This window comes from Temnothorax nylanderi, unplaced genomic scaffold (genome assembly GCF_030848795.1).
Source record: "Temnothorax nylanderi isolate EJ_2023f unplaced genomic scaffold, tnyl_v1.0 TNYL_tig0015_pilon, whole genome shotgun sequence".
In the NCBI taxonomy this organism is placed as follows: domain Eukaryota; kingdom Metazoa; phylum Arthropoda; class Insecta; order Hymenoptera; family Formicidae; genus Temnothorax; species Temnothorax nylanderi.
In genome coordinates this window covers 1,726,527-1,739,576 of record NW_027249077.1, presented here as the reverse complement: position 1 = coordinate 1,739,576, position 13,050 = coordinate 1,726,527, and the positions used below count along the sequence as shown (strand labels likewise).

General features: G+C 43.5%; 1 protein-coding gene across 6 annotated transcripts in view; it reads right to left on the bottom strand.

The window, feature by feature from the left end:
• Nucleotides 1–13,050, bottom strand: part of LOC139768339 (uncharacterized) — a 391,369-nt gene that overhangs the window by 272,777 nt on the left and 105,542 nt on the right. Inside the window, exon 1 of one of the 6 annotated variants that reach the window (XM_071698426.1) lies at nt 5,046–7,097. The exons of the other annotated variants lie outside the window; for them this stretch is intronic. The gene's annotated coding sequence lies outside the window, so the exon portion shown is untranslated. Of the gene's footprint in view, nt 1–5,045; nt 7,098–13,050 lie in introns of those variants that run through there. 6 annotated transcript variants of the gene reach the window in all.

Sequence of the window (13,050 nt, the reverse complement as noted above, 5' to 3'; positions counted from 1 at the left end):
GCCGTGAGCCGGAAATACGTCCGCGGCCATGCCGCCCTCGAAAGTTTTTATCGCTTGGCTTAAGTGCGGGTTTACAACTTCTTCTTCTGCTCTCCCCCCTCTCCCTCGCTCTCTCTCTCTCTTTCTCTTTCTCTCTCTCTCTCTCTCTTTTCTCTTTCTCGCCGCAGCTTTTACTGACTCGCGCGCGGCGTGCTTGCAACATGAAATCGTAAAGTCGCGAATCAGATTCCCGAGGGCTTACTCAGACGGGAGATAGAGGCAGAGGTCGTTTCGGAGTATTCGAAGACCTTGTACAACGATACGGAAGTATTCGATGGCGGATTTTACGATACCCGCACGCAGCTTATTAGCTCAGCGTGCCAGAAGGTTGAATTTTCTAAAAGAGGTCAGGAGTATTTGAGCTCGGAAAATTGTGAGCGTATTTACTTATTCAGCAAAATTTGTCAAGATCCGACAAGGAATGACACATATTTCCTAAAAATCATAATAAAATTCCAAAAGATCAATTTAATGACGGCAAAATTTTATATTAATAATATATCAATTAACGCAAGAATTTAATGTAAATATAAAATATAATAGATATATGTTCTTGTAGTGTATCTCAAAATAAATGAAATGTTGGAAATTATATGACTCGTAATAATAAAATAGACCATTGATGATTGTTGTAATAGATTTAGGAGATCTTATTACGAAATGTGCCCGCTCAGAGCTTTCCTTTTTTCTTTAATAAAAGCACGAGAGGGATGCAACAAGCGACGCCTCACCACTATTCGAGAGGCTTTTACACGTCCTTTGTGTCGTTGAATGGCACGTCGTTCTGCATTTTTAGTTGATTCTCCCTAACGAAGGGCCGATAAAAGGATGTTTACGGCTAGCTCCGGATCAAAGGTAAGTGCGCTTACGCTGTTAGCGAAAAGCCGAGAGAGCCGGCTCTTGTCCGCAAAAGACCTTCACCCCCTCCCCCCTCCCACTCCCCCGACACACGACAACGACGAGGACATTATAAACGTATGAATATAATTTACGTGTACCGCATACACAGGCATACGTAGGTATGTGTCCATAATATATCTCCCGTGTGTAACATCCTAGGTCTTTAGAGAAGCTGAAGTTAGATACTCGCGCTCCGGCTCCGCTCTAGCTTTAATGTCCGCCGCCTGATTATAATCTCGTCAACAGGTTACGTCATTAGGAGCAGACTGTGCGGTAATACGTTCATTGTCTCTCCCCCCCACCCCTCTCTCTCTCTCTCTCTTTCCTCTCTATCCTCTTCACTCATTTGTTCAACGCATTTCCGTTACGCCGTAAGCCGCGTCTTAAAACATTATGCACTTTTACTATCTTGCTGTCAAGCTTTTATGCGCGCATTCAAGTTCAGCATGTTCGTTTTTATTCGGTTTCTTTACTTTACGATACGTTTTAGTTAGAAAATACAACGATACGAATATCTCGCGCGATGCATTAATATCGATTTTCCCCAACTTGATTACGAGAGCCCAGTGTAATCTATTTGGGTGACCGCCTTTTTCCCACTAACTCTTCAGTAATGATAGCCGAGGTCAAAGGATGGGCGGAACTTTGCTGAAAGAGAAAATATGGGCGCAAAAAAAGAAGCGTGAAAGGCAAAGGATGTAGAAGAACCGCTCATTTCGGTTAATGACGGTACTTCCTGCCTGTCCCAAGGCGAAGCCTCAGGATTAAGTAATTTTTCTTCATTTTGATAATTAGAATTACATCTCTCATGAGCAAAAACTATCTTTCTAAATGAAAATCTTCAACATCAAACGATACATCGATTTACCGCCTGACGTCGTACTCCTTTTAATTGGTAATATTTTAAGTGGCGTCACGTGAACAAAAGAGCAGAACGAGGCGGCAACGCGATAAGGTCTGAAAATAGTTTCACGATTCTCGCTTTTGACGTGTTAACGCATTTCGACGCGTTGTATTTTCGCTGTGGAATTTGCCCCGCGCAAGTTTTTACTGCGTCCCGAGTGACGTTTTTCCGCGCTTCGCGTCACGTTCGTGTGCGCCAGCGAGCGTTGGTAATTTCGATAAAAGGAGAGTGAGAAAATATTGCATTAGCAGCTCGCCATGCGATGAAATAAGCAAAACGTGCGCTTACTTACGTGCGCGTACTTACGAAACCCGCCTGATCCGGATCGTCACTTATTTGCGTGTGTTGCACGTGTTTGGTTCACGCGTTTATTAAAAGAATTACCGACGCTCGTGTCATATCTCGTTAAACGCGCACCGATGTCGCGGCACTCGATTTTGTAAACTTTTACCATCAAAACAAATTGCATTTTATGAACCATAAACGTCCGTCGCAGGTCCGCGCAAAATTTATGTGCAGGACATAACATTCGTTACAGATATCATATCCATGTCAAAAATGATGCAAAAATGGCACGCCAATTATTTTACCACCATCAGACCACCGATATCTATTACGATGTATTAAAAAAAAAAACACGAATATCCATTTCAGAAGCGCGCCATAACGGATTGCTCTCCGCTAAGTTATTATTGCGATCGCGGAGTCGCGAAAGTTACTTCGAGGGGAAACTTGGAGTGAATTTAAAAGCGATTCACGTGGAAAGCATCGAGGACGGAAAATGTATCGGGAAACGCAACGAAAGAGAAATGAGAGACGCGAGGCGGAGATCTAAAATTACCCGCGTCGCGAGAGTAACGATATACATTAGTCGGGGAGGATAGGAAATTCAGGGCTACCGCCGCGGACACAAAAGCTGCGAACAGAGAGCGTGATGAGGGGGAGGGCAAGGAAGAGTGCTCGTGGTGGAGAGGAAATTTAGCGACAGTTTCGGATAATTTCTGAATAAGGATAACCCGGACACGTTCGTTGTAGTAGCCGGCGGCGGCGGGCCGACTGGTTCGTGAGCTAAATTAAAAGCACGAATTGCTCCGAGCTAGGAGCTCTCTTCCTTTGATCCGCTGGGGTGGCGGTAGTCGGGGGATGTGTACGTGACGTTATTACGAAGGCCCCCCTCGTTTATCGCGGCAAACGCGAAATCGAAGCCCGATATTTCAATATATTCCTCCCGAGTGTCGAACTTTCGTTTTGCGCAATTCGCAAAGAAGACGCGACGAGAAACGCGAGCGGATTTAGCGATGCAACAGCATAACCATTACGAAGACGCACAGTTACGGGAATATTCTCGCGAGTGACTAACGAACGCCTTACAACTTAATATACCGAGCCCTCCGCGAAGATACAATAACGACGATCAATCGATAAAATGTCAAACTATGCCGCGTCGCTTCCGCAATGCTAATGCGAAAAGAGTGTTTAAAAAAAGCACCGGCTTTCAATCTTGTCGATACTCCAAAAAGGTAAAACGCGAACGCTCAAGAAAGAGAAATAGTTGCGAATATCCAAGACAATAGCCGAAGCAATGTTCTATTCGATTGTCCACGTAATTACGTAGTATATTACTAAAGACAAATTGTTAATTGTTGCAATTTATTTGCGAGAACAAAAACTAATGATAAAATAAACTCGTTATTGCTATTATGCAAAAACAATAAGAACACGATTCAGACGATAGTCAAACACCCGAGAGAAAGGTTTACCGGTCTTTCAGTCGTTTATACGAGATTTCCCTCGGATCGAGATCGTTGAAAATAAGCGAAGCATCAGTTTGCGCTTGGCGCCGCGCGCCTCCGATTTCAAAGTTACCCACCACCGTAGTTATTCTCGTTGTTTTCTCAGCATCTACTTACACGGCACGCCTCGCCGATCGCTTTCAAACGAAATATTACCGGAGCCAGTAAAACCAACGAAAACGCAGGGCGATACTATCGCCAACATCGATGTTTACCCGTTCAGCAGCTAGCCTTAGGAAAGAGGAAGATCTTTTCCGAAAGATTAGAAGAACGTTGAAAGCAAAACTTGTCAAGACTATGTTTACCTATCCAGGGCTAACGTAACATTCACAAGAAACAAACCCGTCGCGCGTTACGACGTCGAGAACATAATTATTATATTGTGCCGAAGTGAGAAAAAGCTTGCAATCTAATGTTTCTTGTTTAAAAGCAAATATTTTTACTTCGGCTAGCACTCGTTTCCCTTCTCACGTTGTTTTTCTCGAATAACACTTTGATCTTTTAGTCATCCGTGACGATCTTGTCAGAAGCGTAGGAAAAACGGAACGTAGACATTCGAGGATTACTAACAGTATTATCGATCGGTATAATTTGCGCGCCACGCTCATTTGTTAAAGACGCGATTTGTCCACGCGTACGGTATATTCACAAATAAATTGACAAATAAGTAACAAAATCGCCCCGTCCGTCGACTAATTACACGAGACAAGATGAAATTCACGCGACCTGCGCTCGCGCCACTGTTCGCGGACGATTAAATTCTGTGGCGTCCGCATTCCAACGATTGTGCAAGACGAATAGCGACCGAACGCTAGTTGACGTAGACATTAATCACCTCGAAGAACGCACTCGGCCATTTATTTCGCGGGTTCGAACTCTTTTTAGAATATGCGTCAGTCGACGAACGCGGTATTCGTATTCGCACGTGCAATTTCCGATTCCGATTCTCGCTGGAATAACAATTAACACCTGCTTAACTTAATGTAAGCAATTGAGAAATAGACCAAGGTTCGATATCTAATGTACAAAATTTTGTAGAATTAATTTTTTTGTACGCAAATCGAAACCTGTTACAAATACAAATATGTACCATTTTATGGATTGGTCTTTTTACTTGTCATAAATAAATTTCATATTAACTGTATTTAATCTCAACGCATTATTTGTACTCTATATTGATTACATAATCATCTGATAAAATATAAAATCCTATAATAATATATTATCCTATTATAATTAACCAATATTCTTTAGAATAGTGTTGGCGCTTAAGAATTAAAATTGGAGTACTGTCAAAAGTAGAACGTACTGAGACACAGTCAAAGAGATTACTATATATCACTAACGGCATCGTGAAACTTTTACATTCGTTTAAAATGCACCAACGGCTCCCTAAAATAGGGTCCTACCTTGAGGTGAAGAACGAAGAGGATCTCTTCATTTTCCCGTGGGGCACTAATGTTTCGTGCCTTGGTAATTCAATGCGTCACAAACGACGGTAACGATCACACGATCACCGTACTCGTGGATGATTCTCGCTGTCGTCGACAAAAGCACCAACACCACGCACGATCGTCATTCGATAGCGAACACGAGAACGCGTAATTTCTACCGAAAATCGTACTTCCGTGTTCGATCTACTTCACGATCGGGACTTTCATTTTTCGCATCGGACTGGCCTAAAATGTTTTGACGTTAAGATAACGCACGACACTGACATACACTGGGATCGGAAAACTGGGAATTAAACGGATACGTGATACGGCCGTTTAACTAAAAACTCTCGAGACTCTCGCGGTCCAGAAAAAGAATACGTATTCAAGACGAATATCCAATGACTCGTCGGCAGATGTGTGATAAATTCACTGAATCGTGATTCACTCTGATAAACGGTAAATTCATTCATCTGCGGAAGAGCGGAAAATTAAAAGACTCACAATAATAGCACATCACCTTCGAGTGATTGCGAAATACACCAGACGAGGAACTTCCGCTTTGTACTTCGGCCTGACCCCGTCAAAATATCCGGTCGATCGCGGAAACTATCGCATTTCACGCGAATCGCTTCAGCCGACTGCCAATATTTAACTGACGACGCACTCGCGACACGACGGCGATATCCGAAGCCGCCGCGAATCGACTGGAAACCGACGCTTTTTCTTGCACGAACCGCCGACTGTTCCGCATACCAACGGCAAACGCCACCGCGCCGCTTCGGACCGGAATTCGCGTTCACGAAGCACTCTGAGGTCGAGAAGATCCGGCCAATCGACTATCCAGCCCGAGCGATTCGCACGCGCTGGCCGAACATCCCGCCGAAATCACTGGAACTCTTCTCCAAAAAAACCGCCGACCGCATCTTATCTGAGATCTTAATCACGAACTGGCGAATCGCACGATGGTGAAGCACAGCGGCTCGCCTGGCCGGGAGAGTGTCGAATCTTGAGAAGCTAACTCGGTGAGAGGCATCTTCCGAATCTCCATCCGACCGCACAATTCAATCAACTTGGCTTGCTTCGAGACGGAAATCGGAACGATATTCAACTCCGGCGGAAACTCACCGATCGTTTATGATGGGCTCTCATCACGCTTGCACCTCAATGCCACAATCACCTGGCTAAGCACCGTGCAATAATCGCTAATAACCGCCGCGAATGAAGCATCTCACTCGCGAAATAAGTTCACTCGATATTCCGTCATAATATTGACGATCGAGCAATTTCGCGAACTGTTTACCTTCGCTCACCGTTTGTTAAATTTAAGCTCGGTGTATTTCGGTTTAAGCGAAGGGTGAATTCCCGCATTAAAAAAAACAATATTCAAGAATAGCTCGGAAGGAATTTTTTAGTATTCAGATTTCACTTAAGCGAAGATTAAATCTTCGTACTAAAATACAGCAGACGATACCAACGACGAGCGAAGCTTTGTGACGACAACCTGTTAACGACGACTTGAGTGGAGCGCGAAGACCGGAGCACGAATAGAGAAGATTCGCTCTCGAGGATGGAATTCGCGTATTACATTCCTCATCACTTTAGCGATGTATCGCGAGAGACTGCTTGAGAGTCACGTTGGGGAAACGTCTCATCCATCGACACTGAAACGCACGGAGCTCTCGGAGACAGAGTTCGCGATGAAGATTCGCCACCCTCACAGACCGCCGCTCCGTTCGACCGTCCTTTTGTTCCTGATACAGCGAACCGCTCCGTTGTTCTCGTGATTAGCACGGATGTTATTGGTCGACTCTCGCGCAGCGTGGCGGCGATCGCAAGGTGACAACCGCTGCTGCCGCTGGTACTGCTCCTGATTCCTGCTGTTGCTGCTGATAGTGCTGCTCGCGCGGCGGTGGACGAAGGTGGCGACGGTGGGGACGGCGGTGGTGGCGGCGGCGTCGGCGTCGGTGGTGGTTTCACGGGGTGGTCGGTCGGTTTTGGTCGGTCGGGCGATCGGTCGGTCGGTCGGTCGTTCGATGCAAGTAGCAGCGGCAACGACTACGTCGACGACGACGACGACGACGACGACGACGACGACGACGACGACGACGACGGTGGCGGCTGCGGCGACTACGACGACGGCGGCGGCGGCGGCGGCGGCGGCGGCGGGTGGATGTGCCAGAGTTGCGGGCTTACGACGGAATGAGAGGAAAGCTCGGCTTACGGGGGGCCGCGGCAGCGTGGCATCGCCGACTCCGCGATGAGCGAGAGAGTTGCGCGTTATCGACCCATTCGCGAGACTATATTCTGCTACTACTCTCCTATCCGCACACGGCACACGCTCGCTCTACGCGTTTCGCACGACGTGCATACATGCGTACGTGGCCTACCTATCTCTACCTACCTACCGCCGAAAACTCGCACGCATGCACTCCGCGCCACACCACTCCACTCCACTTCACTCTAGCGCGCCTGCCCGCGTCGCTCGATTTTCGCGAGCAGCGCAGCATTACGGATACGTGCGAAAATTGTACGAGACGCGCGATCCTCTCTCGATCTACAATGGATCGATTTCGCGTACGACGCTCGTCCTTGCAACGAATGTGCCACCCTAGAAAGTTTTGGCGCGAGAAGAACGGAACCACGCGGAACGAAAAAACAAATTGCAGTACCTACGCTTCAAATAAGTTACACGAGATGAGAAAGCAAACGCGAAAAAGAAAATTTGTATAGATAAAACTGAGTTATCATGAATAAATAATTATTTATATCACACGTGACGTAATCACAATATCATGCAATAACGATATCAATGTTCTATCGAAATATAAAGGAAAATTAAAAACCTTTCTAGTACCAGCGACAAATTCGATCTGATGAGCAACGCATGAATAATTATTATAATTAATTTTTGCGCAGTTATTCCTATAAGATCCATTCACTGAATCCCGAGGAAGGGAGCGAGAGACCCGACACACCTTAAAACTTAATTATATCGGGGATAATCGTAAACTACTAAATTCTGCGGCGCTGTCGCGCATTTCCCTGTCGCGCTCACGCAACATTTAACAGCCGCATTTAACGCTCAAACGAAATTTCCGCGTGCGTCCGACCGTGCGCGGAAGCGTTCCGGGTTTTCCGTTCCCCGATCGCGCGCAACAATGAGGCCCCGGCGCTCGACTTGAATATCTAAATTGTATCGACTGTTTCCGGCCGAATAGCGTCGATGGCTCTCCACGCGAGGACGAATAATTTCAGTGCATGCGCGCGGCGTACAGGGATGGCCGGAAAGCATCGGAAAGCGGAGTGGCGCGTTTCGCTCCGGTCGGTCGCTCAGCAGCAAACAACGCCGGGGTCCAAAATGGAATTTGTCGGGGCTGGATTACCGCAAAGCGCCACCAACACAGTTTTAATTACTTTTAATTATTCTGCCGCCATGTTCTTTTTACACTGTACGCTCAATCCCCCCTCCCCCTTTCACTCGCGGTCTTTTGATCTTTTCGAGATCGATCGTGCTTTATACGAAAATTTTCGAGTGGATTTTGATTGAAATTATTTTAAGAACACAAAAGATATGTATGGAAATTGAATATAATAATAATAACCGATAACTAGCATTATATCAAACACATGACAGCTGGTACATTTGGAAAGCAGCACGATATTGCCGAAAATTTGAAATGTAATTTCAACATGATAAAAATTTAAGATTTGAGTAATAACTACGTAGAAAATAAAGGTTTTCACGAATTAAGCTAAAAGTAGAAATAATACAAAAAATAGAAAAAAATTAATAATTTAACTTTTCGTTCTTGAATAAACTTTTCCTTAAAATGACATTTCTTCTAAATTTAGACTTAATAAAGGTTTTCACGAATTAAGCTAAAAGTAGAAATAATACAAAAAATAGAAAAAAATTAATAATTTAACTTTTCGTTCTTGAATAAACTTTTCCTTAAAATGACATTTCTTCTAAATTTAGACTTAACATATTAAATTCTAACTTTCGTGAAATCATTAATTAATTCCAAGAAATTGTTTTAAGAATCCAAAGTAGGATAACAGATTGTGCTTTCACAATTTTGTTACCCAATTGCATCCTACAACACGTGTAACAGGCAGATTGTCATCCTAATGCCGTGAGCTTTCAAAGCCATTCTACCCATAAAAATTAAATCAAAATTTTTCTTTATATGTTCAACGGAATAGAAAGCTTCGTTCTCTGTACTTCAACGCAGCGAACTATCTGCTAATTATCCACGGTCTTTAGTTGTGGCAAAAGACCGAGTTCATCGAATACGGACTGTGAAACGCAATATTCACAACGCATACTGCGTTTCGCATCGCTTTACGACTTCCAAAGCTATGGTTTTACGGCTCGATGCGATAGTATTGTAGCGCCATTGTGCCCTGACCCTGCAACAGCCACAAAGAGATCTGCTTGCGGGTCACCGATAATCTGAAAAGGTCCGATGAAAATGCACGGGAAATGGTGGGGAAAAAACTGAAAATCCAGCAGGGACTTTCCGCACTTTCGCGATAAAATCGAATACGTAAGCCAAGAAGCGAATTTATCTTTAAGGCAACACATGGATCCAGTAAAGCTTTGCTGTAAAAATTATATACTGCACTTTGTATATCGTTGTTAAGTGACGTGCACGTAATCTGAGATATTAAATTGTATCAGACTTGTATGAAAATTATATAAAAATTGCATTTGAAAAGTTATCTTTGTACAGGAGTAAGCCATGCGTTAATCCGCAACATTCGCATTCATTTATTCAAGTGAAAATATTTCGTTTACCGACACAGTATCACCATAAAAATTTTAATGCAATAAAATACTGCGCCACCTAACATTAATACACTTTTTATTTTTATCCCTATCATAATATCAAACCTCACAAAAATGTTTGCCAACTAATATAACAACGGCATAACCACGTGCCGCAGCATCGTTGACAAACTGAATCGGCTTTCGCTGATAAATCATAAATATGTTGCTGGTAGTTAGATATAATTTATACTCGCGCGGATTATTGCGCACGGTTGCCAGTCGGTTGTCCGATTACGAATAACAGCGCACGATGACGATACTTTGGGGGTGGAAAAAAAAGCTTTCCGAATCCACGGGGGATTTAAAAAGGTAAAACATAGGTGTACACGGTGCAGGGGGGGGGGGGGGACTGTGACGAAAGCCGAGAACGGTATTGACACAAGCTTCAGTTTAATTTCTCCGCCGGTAAACATTGGATTCCCATCGCTCGCGCGAGTCCTCCCGCACACTGCTCGTTCCCCTTTTTAACCCCCGTTCATCGTTTCATCGACGAGCGACTCTCGACTCTCGACCGAATCGAAACTGTAACAGGCGACATTCGGCATCGGCTAAAATATGCTTTTACCCTTTCCGAATTTATTCGCCGGACTAAGCCCGGCATCGTGATATTTCGAAACGCGCTGCGGTGTACCTATAAAGCGCGGTTTTACTCCATCGCATAAAATGTGCGTGTTGGGCAAAATGCTCACCGATAGTAACCGCGATATATCGTGTCATTTATTAATTGTATCTAATGCGACGGCAAATCCGCTAAATCTTGCATTAGGATACATTTGTATAGAATTTCACGTTAGAGCGGGATTAAGCGGGAGACGATTACGATTGATTATTATTTTAACATATTTACCATATTGTGATTATTGCATCATCTTGTTGTATATTAGAGAAATACGTTGTCAAACCAGATATCGATCGTCGAACTACATAAAACTTTTGATACAATGGTACGAAGACCATTGGTCTGACGATCACCCACGCTGCAAATTACACGATGAATTTCGAAATATGTTTATATGTTTTCAAGCATACATGCTCTATACAGCAGTGTTGAAGCTATACAGCAGCATTCGAAATACGTAGCAGCGCCCGAAAACAAAAATATGCTTTTACCTTTACGTATCAAAATATGCTTTCAGCCAGCCCGAGCTTGTTTAGCGTTGCTCCGGAATTAAGCGCGATGCGAGCTTGTATTTCAAAACATTCGAATGCATATATCGTGCATTCGATACCACATCAACATCGTGAATTTGCAAGACTGTTGTTCGCAAAGTGCCGCATTTGCCGATAACGATTGTCGATATAAAGCGCATTATTAATTAGCGCGAGTACGAGTTCGGGGGTTTGCGTAATGTCGACGTATCTGGCGCATTCGCGTGCTAAATTATATCGGAGTGACGTGGCGACAAAGTCGTAAATTTGCTGGCTTATAAACCGACCGGAAATAGATGAGCTTCTTTCCGCCACGCGTATCGCGATTTATCGAAAACGGTCGCGGCTCGGGCGAGCAACGGCGACGGTACAGAAATTGGCTATTAGCATGGAAATAGTATCTACTTATGCTCGGAAAGGAAGCATTTACTCGGCGCGGCGGGACAATAACTCACAGCGCCGATATGATGAGTTCAGCGTTATGATAATTACAGTTTGCGATACCCAATTCGATCCCGGTCAAATTACCAACGAACATTCGTCTTGCCGTATCGGCTGTGATTTCATAGCAACGACATGATTGTTCTACGATTAATTTATTCACTAATTCGATAACAAATTTAGGCCTCATTTCATCTTCAATTTGATTAAATATAATTAATATAATTTCTATATATTCTACAAAATATTTTTATACAGTAAATCTTATAATTATTATATGAGGCATTGAAAAATGAGAGAAAGAAAGATGAGAGATGATATTTGTTTTAACAAAGTTTTTTTTTCCCCAGAGTTCTTCGAAAATATCTTTCAGATTTCAAATTATAATAAATCTATATAAAAGTAAGTTAATTCGTTATTCAGAAAAATATCAAGAATGTTATTGCGACTATTTATTAATTATACATCACTTTTTACCCAAATTTTCTCAGGATTTTATGCGAACGAATAGTTCACTTCGTGTAGGGAAGCTTTAATGATACTTTCAAGAAACGTTGATGCTAATAACGTAGCGCAATAAACGAGCGAGCGTGAATGTTTTATAGCTTGCATTTAGTGTCTATTGGCAAGCAAATGAGTGTAACTCGAATATTTATAACGTATAATTAACCGAGTTACCATCAATGGGACTTGGTAATTATCAATCGTCTCGTTTACAGCACGAACGTTATTAATTTGCGCGTTCGTTAATATTTTGCTTGATTGTCATTCAGTCGCTATACCCACGCACTATAACAAACTTTCGTTAGGACTGCCCGTTTCAGTCGTATATATAAGTAAATGTAACAGAATAACACACGCAGTTCAAGCTGCAGGCGAGTCCGTGTGTAACATGACGAGGATCCAATTACCGGGGGCCCTTTAATTTAATATCGGGTGTCGTCGAACAATGCGTCATGCAATATGGGAAGCCACATTGTGACGATTTCCATTCATTTTCCATTTCCAGTTATGATCATTGCGACGGAATGTATTAATTCTACTGGATATTTTGCATATCGCGCAGCCCGTAAGAAAAGTGTAATATTCGCCGACCCGTCTATCGAAATAGTCCCTCGTAAAACACGCCGTAAAAAAAGGGGGTATCGAAACGGACAAATCTACGTAGCACGTGCTACGAGATGAGGCGTCTAGTTCTCGTCCAATTCCGAGAAGGCATAGCGTGTCACTTCTCGTCGCGGTCGTCGTCGTCGTCGTTGGAACCTTCTTCTATTTTCGAACGGCGCATTGCATAACACGGCAAGCAGAAGAACAGAAAGAGAAACGTGAGAGAGCGCCCGAGCATGTGCATGTACGACGTATTACGTCGGAAGCACTCCTAAATTCCGATCGAATGAACGCAAAGAATACAAAGCCCATTCGAATTTTAATTAAATTTCTTCTGAAAAAATTTTTGAGCGATCTGATGTTGATTCTCACGAATTGGCCAGCGATTTGCGGCGTGTATTTAAAGATTTCCCTCATCGGGATACTCACAGCTATAAGAGATTGAAA